Raw genomic sequence first — 14,762 nt, 5'->3', positions numbered from 1 at the left:
CTTACCACTATACCACCATCGCAATATGATGTATAGTGACAAATATTATGATTCATAGCGATACACTGGAATAACATATAAAGATACAGTCCCGTGCGATGGCCGGGAATCGAACCCGGGTCAACTGCTTTGTAGGCAGCTATGCTCACCACTATACCACCATCGCGATATGATGCATAGTGACAAATATTATGATTCAAAGCGATACGTTGGAATAACATATAAAGATACAGTCCAGTGCGATGGCCGGGAATCTAACCCGGGTCAACTGCTTGGAAGGCAGCTATGCTTACCACTATACCACCATCGCAATATGATGTATAGTGACAAATATTATGATTCATAGCGATACACTGGAATAACATCTAAAGACAAAGAAGAAGTTGCGTTCTATGGCCAGGAATCGAACTCGGGTTAACTGCTTGGAAGGCAGCTATGCTCACCACTATACCACCATCGTGATATGGTGTTTAGTGACAAATATTATAATTCATAGCGATACACTGGAATAACATATAAAGATAAAGTCTCGTGCCATAGACGGGAATCGAACCCGGGTCAACCTCTTGGAAGGCAGCCATGCTCACCACTATACCACCATCGTGATATGATGTATAGTGACAAATATTACAATTCATAACGATACACTGGAATAACATATTAAGATAAAGTCTCGTGCGATGGCCGGTAATCGAACCCGGGTCAACTCTTTGGAAGGCAGCTATGCTCGCCACTATACCACCATCACGATATAATGTATAGTGACAAATATTATGATTCATAGCGATTCACTGGTATAACATATTAAGATGAAGTCTCGCGCGATGGCAGGGAATCGAATCCGGGCCAACTGCTTCGAAAGCAGCTATGCTCACCACTATACCACCATCGCTATATGATGTGTAGTGACAAATATTATTATTCATAGCGATACACTAGAATAACATATAAAAATAAAGTCTCGTGTGATGGCCGGGAATCGAACCAGTGTCAACTGCTTCGAAGGCAGCTATGCTCACCACTCTACCACTATCGCAATCTGATGTATATTGACAAATATTATAATTCATAGCGATATACTGGAATAACATATAAAGATAAAGTCTCGTGCCATAGACGGGAATCGAACCCGGGTCAATTTCTTGGAAGGCAGCCATGCTCTCCACTATACCACCATCGAGATATGATATATAGTGACAAATATCATAATTCATAGCGATACACTGGAATAACATATTAAGATAAAGGCTCGTGCGATGGCCGGGAATCGAACCAGGGCCAGCTACTTGGAAGGCAGCTATCCTCACCACTATACCACCATCGCGATATGTTGTATAGTGACAAATATTATAAATCATAGCGATACACTAGAATAACATAAAACTGAAAATCAAACAACCAATTGGTTAATTACTTCCTCACAAAAGATGCTTGTCCCGGACAGACTTTGAAGATATTGCTTCATGATTGCGTAACTCACCTAAAACGTATCGGCCTTATTGTCAAAGCCAGGCAATCAAAATTTTTTCAAAGGTATGGGGATATCAGTTGAAAAGCCATTCATTGAAATTGAAGAAGAAAATATTTTTTTTTGTTCGATATTTTTTGCTCCGTATCTTTCTAATTTGGCTCTGCATCTGTAACTTAAATTAATTATTTGCTGGCCAAATCAATGATATTCAGTTTTTAGAAAAATCTGCTATTTTAAAATATTGCTCCGATTTTGCCCCGTATCTAGCTAGTTTTGCTCCACAATGTGTAAAATAAAAACCTAATTTATTAATTTACCTGCAGGTGGCTCGGTCGGACATTTTGACGGTAAAATCACTCGTATCCCAACTGTACATGTACAGTTGGGATACGGGTAAAATAATATTCGGGTAAAAGCTTTAACCGCTTTATTGGAGTTCTAAATCCAATGTAGACAGCAAAGCTAAACTACACTAACAAACTAGTTACTAGACAAAAGGCCAAATATAAAAATAGCAACGTATTTCTTAACTAAAATACCATATTTACAAATGACTAGTATATTTACAAATGAAACAATAGGGTGGAGGAACACCGAAGAGTGAATCTAATCAACGCGATACGCGGATATTTATACTAGGTTAAAAAATAGTAAATTAGGATAAGTGGAGCATTAAAAAGAATTATAATTAACATAAGTTACATTTTAATCGGATTAGGAAGTAACGATAAAGCCGATAACGTTTTTCATCTTCTATATGCTTACGTACTCATTCCATGATAAAATAAAACAACAAATTATTAGTAAGAATTGAAAGCTAATCGGAAAAATTTTAATTATTACGACAAAAACAATCAAATTAAACAAAAAAACTTCTAAGTAAGAGGTTAGGCCTAAATCTAAATCATTATAAATAATCGCCATAGGAAATACTACAATTAGACGTTTACTAATGTCTAATCACTGAAACAGTTGTCATGTACCCAGCTTTAGCCTTAAAATTCTTTTTTGATGTGTTATACAAAATTGCTTTGAAGAATAGTCAATATCAGCTGTGTAACGTTTTGTTCATTACATAGTAAAGTCGGACTCGCGAAGATATATCAAAAATAGATAATACTAGCATTGGACACGTAACAATATGTTTTTGAATGGCAAAATCGGTTTCTTCGACGGTACCTAAGGGCAAAAATAATCCTTTTTAATCAATGATCCATTACTGTACCTGAATGCCGAATAATTAAAATTCTTTATTTTAGATGTACGTCAATATCTGAATGTGTAAAATTAACACAATATCTCCACAAAATTAATAAATTAGGTTTATATTTAACACATTGTGGAGCAAAACTAGCTAGATACGGGGCAAAATCGGAGCATTATTTTAGAATAGCAGATTTTTAAGAATTTTCTAAAAACTGAATATCATTGATATGTCCCGCAAATAATTAATTTAAGATTCGTAATTAACACGGATGCAGAGCAAAATTAGAAAGATACGGAGCAAAATAGAGCAAAATTGGAGCAATAATATGGTTTGTGTTTTAAGAAATTTTAACTGCTTTTACATTTCATTAAGTTAGTCCGCTAATAATTGCATTTACTTCATACTCAACGCTTAGTAAGCTGGGGAATTTTTTTAAATAATTTAGAGGCAAACCACAATAGAGCAAAATTTAAATCTTACGGAGCAAAATGGAGCAAAATTGGAGCAATAATATGGTTTGTGTTTTAAGAAATTTTAACTGCATTTACATTTCATTAAGTTAGCACACTAATAATTTCATTTACTTCATACTCAACGCTTAGTAAACTAGGGAATTTTTTAAAATAATTAAGAGACAAACCACAATAGAGCAAAATTTCAATCTTACGGAGCAAAATGGAGCAAAATTGGAGCAATATTTTAGAATTGTAGATTTTTCCAAATTTTCTGAAACCTGAATATCATTGATTTGGCCCGCTAATAATTAATTTCAGTTTCGTAATTAACACGGATGCAGAGCAAAATTAGATGGATACGGAGCAAAATAGAGAAAAATTGGAGCAATAATATAGTTTGTGTTTTAAGATAATTTAACTGCTTTTACATTTCATTAAGTTACCCCGCTAATAAATGTATTTACTTCATACTCAACGCTTAGTAAGCTAGGGAATTTTTGAAAATCAATAGATGAAATTTAAATCCTACGGAGCAAAATGGAGCAAAAACGGTGCAATATTTTAGAATTACTGATTTTTAAGAATTTTCTAAAATCTGAATATCATTCATTTGGCCCGAAAATACTTAATTTCAGTTTCGTAATTAACACGGATTCAGAGCAAAACTAGATAGATACGGAGCAAATTAGAGTAAAATTATATGTTGTTGTATTAAGAAAATTTAACTGGTTTTTAGATTTCATTAGGTTAACCCCTTAATTAAATGTTTTTACTTCATTCTCCACGCTTAGTAAGCTAAGGAATTTCTGAAACCACTATAGAGCAAAATTTAAATCTTACGGAGCATAATGGAGCAAAATTAGAGCAATATTTTTGTTTGGATGTGCGTTTTCATTTTAGCCCAGGTAGCAAAATGTGGTTAAAAAACCGTTTTAAAACCGTTGATAAATAGTAGGAAATCAAACGTTTTAATAACGTAGATCATGTCCGGTGATTTATACTATAAAAAAACCGTTAGAAATACGTTTAGTTAACGTTAGTATTTTTCTAATAGTAACGTTACTTGTGCAACGTAAATAAAACGTTATACAAAAAAAAACGTTTATTAAACGTTCAATAAACTACCATAAAACGTTTTTCTAACGTTAGTGCTCTAATTGAAACCAACTGTAAATCAACGTATTTTAGGAGTTAAAATAACGCCGTTCTTATACTAGAATGTATGCCTTTTACATACTAATTAAAGCAGGCGTGATCTCCGAAATGGCTCAATTTTTATTTAATGTATCTCTCACATAAAAATATAAACAGACACTGGAAAAAATTTAAGTTAAGAAAAGAAAGAACTGTACTTTTTATAAAACTTTTGGGTTACAATGCAATATGAACTACTAAAAAATATCAGTTAATTAGATCAACACAAATCACTTTTTTTGAAAATAAAAAATTGGATCTACTTAAAACTTGAATATACGTTATTTAAAAATACTTAAATCGTATTTCCAATAATCGAGAATATTTGAAACTAAACATTTAATTAACGAATTTTAAATATTAATTTCGATGCATACAGCGAATATAATATCTCACTTGTTTCTAAAATATCACAAATCGCTTTTTGCGGAAAATATACACGCTATTTATTGCAATTTTTAATCTTAAATCTCCATCAGTTTGGTCAAACATCTTAAAAAAGTTTAGTCTTACTTATTGTCGTTACTTCCTAAATATTTAAATCTTATTCAAATTAATAAAAAATACTTGGAGATAATCTTAAATCCCAATTTTGAAAAGCATAAACATATGGTATTACAAAATCTATTTCATTATTGAAGGTACACAAATCACCTTAACTCAATGACAACAGAAAAAAAAATTATAAATATAGCAATAATGACATTCCTCAAAATTATTTAGTACTAACTATGAATTTGTGATGGCCTATAGTATTTAAGATTAGAAGTAAATATAGCCCTAATGAAAATAATCCCATATTTTAGGGTTAAGAAAAATGTAGAATGTTTCCAAATTTCAACTCTCAACATTGAATTAAAAAGCATTATTTCTAATTTTTTTACCTAAAATAACTGAATGCAAACATGGTGAGCTAATGTAGAGACATCAATTTGAGAATGGAATTATATTTTCCCCCAGACTTTGAAATTTTTACTTTAAATACAGACTGTGGTATTTTGCTCACCCGCTGTACGCATACTAAGAATCATATGTAATCAGAGCTAAATATTTGAATTTTTTATCACAACTCTCTATTGCTAAACTTTTAAATTAATAATATGAATTTCTGATGGCCTATAGTATTAAAGATAAGCAGTAAATATAGCTCTAATTAAAATAATCCCATATTTTAAGGTTAAGAAAAATGTAGAATTTTTCAAAATTTCAACTCTCAACATTGAATGAAAAAGCATTATTTCTAATTTTTTTTCCTAAAATCACTTAATGCAAACATTGTGAACTCATGTAGAGACATCAATTTGGGAATGGAATTATATTTTCTCCCAGAATTTAAAATTTTCACATTAAATACACTGGTATTTTGCTCACCCGCTGTATCGCATACCAAGAATCATGTAATCAGAGCTAAATATTTGAATTTTTTTTGTCACAACTGTCTATTGCTAAACTTTTTAATTAATAATATGAATTTGCGATGGCCTATATTTTTCAAGATTAGCAGTAAATATAGCCCTGGTAATAATAATTCATTTTTAAGATTTAGAAAAATGTAGTTTTTCTCAATTTCAATACTCAACATTCAAATGAAAAGTATAATTTCTAAATTTTTAACTTATTGGAAACAAATTGAACCTACGTTAATTTATTGCACACAATGTGAACCGATTTATAGCTTGAATAAATTCATAAAATCATAGTTTTTAAACAAAGTTTGTTAATGCAAATGAGACTTTGGAAAGTGATACAAAGGCTTAACTGCTGGTGCCTGGGTCACGATAATCCATTATTAAATACCAAGCGATCTTGTCAAATGACATTTAGTAAATATCTATTAATGTTTTATAAGCTTATCATTAACTTTATAATATATATAATACTTATAATTACCATATTCATTCAAATTACAGCACTATCTATTAATTGTTTAAAACCGACCGTGCTAATGCTTATTGCCTAATGGCGCGATACTTTTACCACTGCCTATAGTACATACAGAGAGGGTAAAGTCGCTTCGCTATGAGAGGCGCCTCTTTCGAAAAAACACGTAATAATATTTTTGCCGCAATAGCGTCCATAGGTCCCCATTGACAGAGGGCGCCACTTGCATTGCCAGTGTGCTCGCGCGCGTTTTGAAGACGCAAAAATATTTTGACGACTTTATTAAAGTTTTCAATATGCCAGGGCCAGTTTGTTCAGCGAAGAATTGTTTGTCAGCGAAAACAAAAAACTCTCGTTTATCATTTTTCAAATTTCCGAAAGAAAAAGACCGGTAAATAAGCGTTTTTAAAACATAGGCATATTTTTATTTACATTAATATTCTTACTGAAAAATTTTAGTTCCATTTTGTGGCTTGGAAATCTAAAATGTGACAAGCTAATAAATAAATCAACGGAATACCTACACGCTAATCACAGGCTATGTGCTAAACATTTTACTGACAATTGTTTTATGAACATAAAAACCAAGAATAGACTGACAGATTCCTCTGTTCCAACAATTTTTTATGATAGTGACAAACAAACCCTAGAAAGTGATAATGAAGGTAAAGAAATTACTTGCAGGGGTAGTTAAAATAGCTTCTAATAATAAACCAAAAATATAGTGTACAGAGATGCAACGTGTAAGATTGGACTAGAAGATATAAGGCCAAAAGAAACCACTTTGGAAGAAATATTGGTAGAGCACAATTACAGTTTTACTAATGATGAAATGGTTTCAAGCACCATTTCATTAGAAATTTCAGAAAATGGTAATTCAAATGTGAGATTTCATCATTGCTAAGTGATAACCACTGAACATTTATTGGTTATATATTGCAGTGGCTGTAGTTAATTCAAATCGGAAAAGAACATTGGATTTTACGACAGAACCATTGCCTGCTAAAAGAATTCAGATTGACCATAATTATTGTAATCTGTCAAATCAAAACTGTGGAAATGGTTAGATAATACGATACATTAATATTTTTAATGCAATTCATTTATTAAAAGCTTTTTAATCATTATCTTACTGATGCCAGATATAGGAGCAGAAATTGAGGTCGACATTTCAAATAAGAGCGAAAATAAGTCTGTGCAAGTTTCAGGATTGAAAACAAAGAAAGAAGCAAGACTGCTTAAGAAACTAAATAAGCAAAGTGTTCAAATTCACAGAATGAAGAAACAATTGAAAAGTTTAAAAGAAAAACTGGCAGATAGTCAAAATATTTCCAATATTTCTGATGCAAAGAGGTTTTTAAACGGTTTTGCTGAAGAGCTCTTCAACTCCGAATTAAAACTTAGGCAAAGACACAAAAAAGGGAGGAGATATTCATCAATGTTGAAGAAATGGGCTCTCTCGCTCTTCTATCACAGCCCTCAAGCGTACAGAATGTGGCAAGCAGTTTTGTGTCTACCAACAAAACGAACGCTTGAGAAATGGTTGTCTCGCATGGAAATTGCCCCTGGTTTCGACCACAAAACCCTGCAAGCCCTGAAAATGAAATTTCAAAACAAGAAAAAATGTGAGAGAGTTATAGTACTTTCATTTGATGAAATGAGTTTGAAAGAGAAACTCACATATGATCATTCAAGTGACATCATAGAAGGCTATGTAGACTATGGACCATTTGGAAGAGCAATGCAATACGCAAATCAAGCCCTGGTTTTCATGGTTAAAGGTTTGAAGGTGAAATGGAAGCAACCCATAGGCTACTTCCTTACTAGAGATGCTTGCCACGGGGAGACTTTGAAGCTGCTGCTCAATGAATGCCTGAAGCACCTAAAAGATATCGGACTTATAGTCAAGGCTATTGTTTGCGACCAAGGAACTGGTAATCAAAATTTATACAAAAATCTGGGAATATCCGTGGAGAAACCATTTATTGAAATTGATGAGGAAAAAATTCATTTTTTCTTTGACCCTCCCCATCTGTTGAAAAGTGTCAGAAATAATTTTAAAAGATATCCATTTCTGGTGGAAGGCACAGAGGTTTCATGGAAAGACTTGGAAATTTTTTTCAATTTAGACCAAGAGATTGGAAAGTTCCGAAGTGCGCATAAATTGAAACGAAAGCATATCGCTTTACCAGCATTTTCCAACATGAAAGTTATTTTGGCAGCGCAAGTATTCAGCAAAAGCGTAGCTAATTGTATACAAGCAGCATTTTCTTTGGGGTTAGGGGATCTTACCATGCGTAGTACTTACACTGCGGAGTTCCTACTACACATGAATGATCTTTTTGATTGTTTCAATAGTAGGACCCTAAACAGTGCTACGCTATGCAAAAGAGCCATGTCAGACACATCCATCCATAAGCAAATGCTGAGTGAGAAATTGCAATGGTTTAACACATGGAAACCCCAAAACTGCAAATATAAAAAATTGCCTTGTATCGAAGGGTGGAAACTTTCCATTCAATCACTGCTCTTTTTGTGGAAAGACCTAAAAGAAAATTTTGGATTTAAGTTCTTATTAACTGGGAGGTTAAGCCAAGATTTTGTTGAAAATTATTTTGGTTCTATCCGTCAAAAAGGAGGGAATAGAGACCACCCAAATCCTCAACAATTCCGGGCTGCATATAGAGCTGCATCAGTAAACAACCTTTTAAAGCCACCAGATTCAAATTGCATTGACGATTTAGATGATTTCATCTTGAATATTGATTCCTTTAAAACCCCAGCTCCAGGACCAGATGAAGATTTATCAAATTTGGAAAGTCACGAAGTTCTGCAAAGCCAAGGACATTGCTCTGAAGTAGACTTGGAAATTTGTAAACCAATTGAAAGCATAAACCTACTAAAGCAAACGGTTTTAAGTTACATTTCAGGGTATTTAATCCACCGATGCTTTTCACATCACCAATGTTTATCTTGTCTTGGTCAGCTTAAAATTGAAAATCCAATGATTGATCCTACCAACATTCTCAGTTATTACAAAGCAAATAAAACAGAGAAAAACTATGCTTTTGGTAACCTTATTGTACCAACAGAAGCATTCTTGAAATTTGTAACGCAGACCAATGAAGTTTTTGACACCAGTTTTCAATTACTGTCTCATATGACAAATGTAAGAGGCCGCTTAGAAAGATTTATAACACGACGTATTGAAAAAAAGTGGTTTGTTGCTCCAGACAATTCATCATGCGCAGCTACATTTCAAACCATGATAGGTTTTTTCATTGAGTTTTGTATTCACAGCGCACTGAAAAAGCAAGATATCGACCATGAATACGCGAAATCTCAGAAAAGATTAGACAGAAAATTGATGAAAATTCAACACTAAATACATACCCAGGAATTTCCAGGAAAACCATTTTTCAAATAATTTCATCCTCATTCATATACATAAGCGTAAACAATTATTCTTTCCATGTTATCACTTTAGGCCTTGGTCATTTTGTACAGTTTTCCATGAATTTCTTTAATTTATTAAAAGTTAGTGGTTGTCATAGTAAAAAACATAATAAAATAGTAAAATTTCTTGTCCTCACTAATGATATTTTTCATGAAATGTCTTTTTAATAATAAAATTGACCATCGGAAAATTTAGAGAAAACACTTTCCGGATCCTTACATATTGTAATGAAAGTATGAAACTCGTTCACTAGCGCCATCGCGTTTTGGGGACCTGAACTATCCCCCATGAAGCGCGCGCTTCAAAAATCTCTTACAAATTTTAACATTACAGGAATAGGAAGAGGCGCCTCTCATAGCGAAGCGGCGACTTTACCCTCTCTGGTACATATGCGTAGGTACTGCTTTTACTTTCACTTTAGATAATCTCTACCTGGGCAGAGCCACAGCCGACTTCGATTGGTCGCATGTATAGGGTGTTGTTAGTCCACGTGCGCGTGGCATGAGGGGCTTGCCACCACACTCCTACGCGCATTACATTTGTAACATCTAGAATCCCGTTTCGGGGTACAAAAAGTGTTTAATCACTTTCTATACCAGACAATAAAATTAATTAATATAACACATCACTTGAGCTATGCTTGAGCTAGGGGATGAAATGAATTTTTTTCTATAGATGGATAAATTACGAATAGGCAACTTAATTCGGGTGAAAATATGGTAAATGACAAATTGTAAGACCAAAAATAAGTTTTAGAGGTTTTGCTGTAGTATTTTTAACAACGATATACTAAAGTATTAAGTTAAAATTTGAAACTTTATAGTTGAATTGGACTCTATAAGAACGTTTATATGGTTATTTATCCTTGATGAAAAAGTAGTTTTTAACAAAACCAAAAAGAAACGTTATATTTTCGTCTAAAAATAAACTTGGACGAAATTTATTAAAAACAACGTTATTTTAACGTTAAGAAGTTTATTGGAAAATTTGGTTCGAAACAATTAAATTTATTAACTACAATTCAACGTTAGTAGAACGTTGAAAAAATAACTCATAACGATTTTTCAACCAGATAACCAAAATTTAACCAAATTGCAACGTTGCTTTGCTACCTGGGAGGTACATATTATTATAATTAAGTTGACCCACACAGTTTCAAAACATTTTATACTCTCACCCGATATGGTGCAAAATTTTAATCTAATGGAGCAAAATGGAGCAAAATGAGAGCATTATTTTTGGAATGATGTACATTGATTTTACCCCACTTATCTCCCTCCCTCTTTTACTTTACCTTTGAAAGTGATTTGTTAATAGCGATTTGGAACTATAATGAGTTTTATTTATCCCAAACCAAAGAGCTTTGATATTTATTACATTACTTAAGGAACTTCAAAAATATTTCATCATCTTCTTGCCCTTCGAATAAAAACAGTTTTACTCCTTTCTGACCTTCTTTTTGTTTCTAAAAGCCATACAGAAATTGCAGGATAGGCATCAATATTTTCTATGCTTATGTTTCTTAAACATATTCTTAAGAAGAAAGTCAAATTCCATTACTGCCAGATGCCAGAAAATACGTTCGATTTAGGAGTAGAAATAAGGAGTGGACTGTACTGTCCCACACGTTACAATCGCATAAAAGAAAAACATTTGATGGGACTAATTGTACGAACATGGTAGTGGTGTTGCTTCAGTTTTGAAAATCTGAAATTTCTCGCCACTCTACAACAGCTCTCTAAGGAGGAATGTCAGGCGAAAAAAACTTACCTATACTGCGAATTACCTTCAAGTATTTATAGTGGCTGGAGCATAGATGGAAATAATTATGTATACTTGGTAAAAATAGCTTTTTCGGGGAAGATTTAGGGCCCGTTCCAGAGACATTTTCAAAACTCTCGTAAGTTAAAAAGTTACGAGAGCAAATCTACGAGACCCGAACTCTCGTATCTTAAACGCGTTTCAGAGACAACTTTTGAAGAATTCGTAAACTCCCGCTATCGTATCTTTCGCCTTTTTTTTAATAAGCTCCGCCCCCCGCCATAGCCAATAGAAACGCCGGAAAATATCGGCGGGAAGCAAGTCACTTCAAAAGATATTTTTGCGTTAAATCTTAATTGTAAAAAGCGGCAACTTTCCTCTTTCGACTTCCTAATATCGGCTACTTATCAGTTATTTTATTATTTATAATATATTTTATTTATAAAATTATATACGTTTTTATATATTTACATTTGTTTTTTATATATTTACATTTGTTTTTATATATTTACATTATTTTTTTATAAACGTGAAATTGCAAAAATGGGGAAAGCCAATAGAAAAGACGGCGAAGGTGAGCACAGGGCGAAAAAATTTTGCGAAAGGGAAAAGGAAGCTATTGTTAGTGGAATTGAAGCGAGAATGGGGCTAGCGCAAAGAGAAATGGGCATAGGAAAGAGATATGAAAGTGCGGAAGAAGTGAAAAAAGCTTGGGAGGAAATTGCGAAAGAAGTGTCAGCAGTGGGAATGGGCAGTGTAAGGAGTGGAAGTCAAATACGAGCAAAGTGGTCCGGCTTTAAAAGTACCATTAAGAAAAAGGTCCAAGATATTATGAGGACCAGAAAAGCGACCGGGGGTGGACCAGTCAGTTATGATGAGCTGTCGCCACTTGAGGTTCGGGTAATTAAGCTAATTGGTGAAACTGCTATTCACGGAATAACAGGTGGTGATAATAGAATTGATACGATGGCAATGAAGAAACAGGTATAAAACTGCACTTCATTTACTTAAAATATAAAATTTGAATTGTTATAAATACATTACATTTGCAACGATAGAAACCAAAGCCCGTACCTTCTGTAAGCACCAGTGGGTTTCACACTCCTCCAGCCACCACAAGTGGTGTTTTTATTAATTCACCAAGTGCCGGGCGTTTTTTCGTGTCTCCGTTAAATACACCACCGAGCGTGGGTGGTAGTGTTCCCCGAAATTTAACATCGAAGAGAAGTGGTAAAATATCTTAAGAAATAAAAGTAGAAGGTGTCATTAGTTATTTAAAATTTAATTTAGCTTCCCAAATTGATGACAACAGAATGGCAAAAAAACTAAAATTAAACACGCAAGATATTTTCAATGAAACTGGTATGTTTAGAAATGTGCAGTTTAGATATATTACTAACTAGTGCAATAATTAAATAGTTGAAAGGGCTGAAAACCCACTTCCAAACCCACCTAGGCCAACAGTAGAAGCAAAATCTAATAGTGGTATTGTTAACGTGGCTCTTTTTGTACATTCCCTGAAAAACAGATTGATATAAATTTACAATATAAGTAATAATTTGGTATACATATTGAAGGTGATAAAAGAAGCCATAAGAGGCTGCGTACCATACCTGAGACCTCCGAACCTACTACTAGCAGTGCTAATGCATTAGATCAGGCTGCCCATTCTGTAGTTAACAATCAGGAACGTTTGAATGGGCTTTTGGAAAAGATACTCCAAGAAATGGTCACCCAAAGAGAGCAGAATGGCCAACTTTTTAAATCCTTTTCACTTCATTTGGACAATTAAAATAAAATTTTAGTTTTCATTCATAATGCTCATGTTCCAGCTGAAAATGACCAGATCATATACGAGCAGTATGTCTACTCCTTTAAAATTTAATTAATGAATATTAATAATTACCTTTTCACTAGCTTTCAGATGTAAAAACGTATTTCAACAGCAAAACTGTTATTGTTTATCAAAAATATATGGTATTAACTATCTTTTGCCTAGTCAAACAGCTGACCAAAGTTTTTTTTCCAATTGAGCTGTCTCCATCTACCTATTTTTTCCTATTTTTGGCGGTAGATTTAAATTTTTTCAAAGGAGGTTAACACCTACCTGTATTTTTTTACCCATGAGTGAACAATTTTTTTAATAAACATATCTTAAATATATTTGAAGATGTTTTTTTTAATAGTAACTGTTGGTATATGGCCAAAGGGGCTTTTTTCTTTAAATGTAAATTACTTAAAAACCAGAGTTACAATATTAAATAAATACTTCATTTTAAGAATGAAAATAATTTTTAGTATAGTGGAACAAATGTAAAAAATCAAGGTGTAATACAAGGAATAACCAGATGTAACAATGAGAAAAAATGTATCGTGAGAAAATTACAAGAATTTTTGGCACATAAAGTTTTGGGAATTGCAAGTATTTGACTTGAGATCACTAAACCCTGGACCCCTGACTACATCATTGAGAACTGTTATAAACCTCGTAATAAAGTGTGGAGGAAGCAATTTTAAAAATAAGAAAAATGTGAGTTATATTTAAGTTAAGTTAATGTTAAGTAATAATTAATTAGAACACTTGCAAGTCCTTGAAAATTCCATTTCAAGCCAATTGGTCTACTGATTCCTACGATGTTCTAGGTTTTCGACCAATTGGTTTAAAATGTTATTTGCACGAGCTTGCAAGCGTGGGTTGTGGGGCTCGAGCCTCGGGGAGAACACTTGCATCATCTTGTCCATCTTCTACCATTGGCTCAGGCATTTCCACACCTTCGTCAAGGTAGAAGTTGTACAAAATGGCGCAAGCGAGAACAAATCGACAAACATTTTGAGGTTTATACAACAAATTCCCTCCGTAGTCACTCAACGTGCGCCATTGAGATTTGAAGAGACCATTGCATCTTTCGATGCAACTGCGGGCTCTTCTAAGACGACGGTTGAATCTCTCCTGTGACTGAGTTCCCCGATGGAGAATGGGACGCATCAGCCAAGGTTCCAGAGGGTAGCCACTGTCCCCAATTAGCCATGATCCCTCTGTATCCATCGAGGAGAGATGAGTCCTGAGGTCACAATTTGCCCATATGCTTGAATCGTGAGTACTCCCAGGCCAGTCCACCACAACGTCCAGGATTCTAGTGGTTGAATCGCAAACCTAATTGTAATAAATGTAAACAAATAGTGTAAATATTAGAAATATTGAAAAGTATCGTTAACTACACAATTTTAATATACAAAGTTATGGCGAACCAACTGGACGTTGATGGAGTACCGTCCTTTACGATTAAGATAAACATGTGAATGGGGAGTACTCGGTTTTTGGATGGGGATGTGGGT

At 33.7% G+C, this 14,762-nt stretch overlaps 1 long non-coding RNA gene and 2 other non-coding genes across 5 annotated transcripts; all 3 read right to left on the bottom strand.

Annotated features, from left to right (window-relative positions):
* Positions 1-94: 94 nt before the first annotated feature.
* On the bottom strand, positions 95-166 carry TRNAC-ACA (transfer RNA cysteine (anticodon ACA)). The gene has a single exon. It is a non-coding gene; the product is annotated as a tRNA-Cys (tRNA).
* A 72-nt stretch (positions 167-238) lies between these two features.
* Positions 239-310, bottom strand: TRNAG-UCC (transfer RNA glycine (anticodon UCC)). Its single transcript has one exon. It is a non-coding gene; the product is annotated as a tRNA-Gly (tRNA).
* A 7,663-nt stretch (positions 311-7,973) lies between these two features.
* On the bottom strand, positions 7,974-9,714 carry LOC149967805 (uncharacterized). Of its 3 annotated transcripts, none has more exons than XR_016480484.1 (8): positions 9,602-9,714; positions 9,285-9,512; positions 9,132-9,222; positions 8,913-9,070; positions 8,698-8,753; positions 8,517-8,633; positions 8,160-8,240; positions 7,974-8,090 (listed from the first exon to the last, which is right to left on the bottom strand). It is a non-coding gene; the product is annotated as an uncharacterized LOC149967805 (long non-coding RNA). The 3 variants fall into 3 exon arrangements; XR_016480483.1 differs by having other exon boundaries at positions 8,913-9,060; XR_016480485.1 differs by lacking the exon at positions 8,160-8,240 and having other exon boundaries at positions 8,913-9,060.
* Between the last annotated feature and the right edge of the window lie 5,048 nt (positions 9,715-14,762).

This window comes from Leiobunum rupestre, chromosome 1 (assembly GCF_980474605.1).
Source record: "Leiobunum rupestre chromosome 1, qqLeiRupe1.1.hap1, whole genome shotgun sequence".
Lineage (NCBI taxonomy): Eukaryota > Metazoa > Arthropoda > Arachnida > Opiliones > Sclerosomatidae > Leiobunum > Leiobunum rupestre.
This window is presented reverse-complemented; position numbering and strand designations above follow the sequence as displayed.